The sequence below is a fragment of the Rhinoderma darwinii genome, unplaced genomic scaffold (genome assembly GCF_050947455.1).
Source record: "Rhinoderma darwinii isolate aRhiDar2 unplaced genomic scaffold, aRhiDar2.hap1 Scaffold_690, whole genome shotgun sequence".
Taxonomy (NCBI): Eukaryota; Metazoa; Chordata; class Amphibia; order Anura; family Rhinodermatidae; genus Rhinoderma; species Rhinoderma darwinii.
The window spans coordinates 165,403-166,923 of NW_027464250.1; the positions used below are offsets into that span (position 1 = coordinate 165,403).

At 48.2% G+C, this 1,521-nt stretch overlaps 1 pseudogene; it reads right to left on the reverse strand.

Annotated features, from left to right (window-relative positions):
• Window positions 1–217: 217 nt before the first annotated feature.
• Window positions 218–528, reverse strand: LOC142728779 (histone H4-like; annotated as a pseudogene).
• Window positions 529–1,521: the final 993 nt, after the last annotated feature.

The window sequence follows — 1,521 nt, forward strand, 5'->3', positions numbered from 1 at the left end:
CTAGGACGTTATTAGGGGGACACACTGCAGTCCTATATCCGGCACCTCACTGGAAGACCGACGTGATACTGAAGCCCCTACCCCGTGTATATAGAAGGTCACTGCTCAGATGATACACGAGCGGTCACCAGCAGACATCATAGCTGATCTATAGAGGATGTGGCGGCTCTGAGAAGAGCCTTTGTGTTGTGTAAGATGGAGCTGAGCAGGAGCGGAATTAACCTCCGAAGCCGTAGAGAGTGCGGCCCTGGCGTTTGAGCGCGTACACACGTCCATAGCGGTGACGGTCTTCCTCTTAGCGTGCTCGGTGTAGGTGACGGCGTCACGGATGACGTTCTCCAGGAAAACCTTCAGGACGCCGCGAGTCTCTTCATAGATGAGACCGGAGATGCGTTTGACGCCTCCCCTGCGAGCTAGACGGCGGATTGCAGGCTTGGTGATGCCCTGGATGTTATCACGGAGCACCTTCCTGTGCCGCTTGGCACCGCCCTTTCCGAGGCCTTTTCCTCCTTTACCACGACCAGACATCCTGTAAACTGGAGCTAAAGAGAACTATTGTACCGAGAACCGCGGGGCGCGTCTTTATATAGACCTTGGGTGGACCAGAGAGAGAACTGTAATACATGTCACTTCCGGGGCGTTTCTCTCAGCATATTCACATTATCAATCCCTCCCGTTGATTGGCTTAACTCAGATTTTGAATTTCACTCTCATTTTACAATACCGGCCGCTCTTTTCCCGCTTCTAGCGCGACTGCTGTGTAATCTCTATCTGCCCCAAATCTAAACAAGGTACAAGCGTGACGTCTTGGATTAGTATGGCGGCCGCTCGTTATCTGCCGCCAGGTTAAGGATTTGTGTGCACGAAGATCACCCCTCAGGCCACCAGCAATGTTCCTTCATATTACAGGCATTATATCCATATTCCTTCATATTATCGGCAATACGTCCCTGTTCCTTCATATTATCGGCATTATGTCCTGTTCCTTCATATTACCGGCATTATGTCCCTGTTTCCTTCATATTACAGGCATTATATCCCTATTCCTTCATATTATCGGCATTACGTCCCTGTTCCTGCATATTACAGGCATTACGTCCCTGTTCCTTCATATTACAGGCATTATATCCCTATTCCTTCATATTATCGGCAATACGTCCCTGTTCCTTCATATTATCGGCATTATGTCCCTGTTCCGTCATATAATAGGCATTACGTCCCTGTTCCTGCATATTACAGGCATTACGTCCCTGTTCCTTCATATTACAGGCATTATATCCCTATTCCTTCATATTATCGGCAATACGTCCCTGTTCCTTCATATTACCGGCGTTATGTCCCTGTTCCCTCATCTTACAAGCATTTTTTCCCCTGTAGGAGGGTACAGGGACATAATGCCGGTAATATGTCCCTGCTCCATTATATTACAGGCATTATGTCCCTGTTCCCTCATCTTACCGGCATTATATCCCTGTTCCTTCATATTACCGGCTTTATGTCCCTGTTCCCTCATCTTATAAG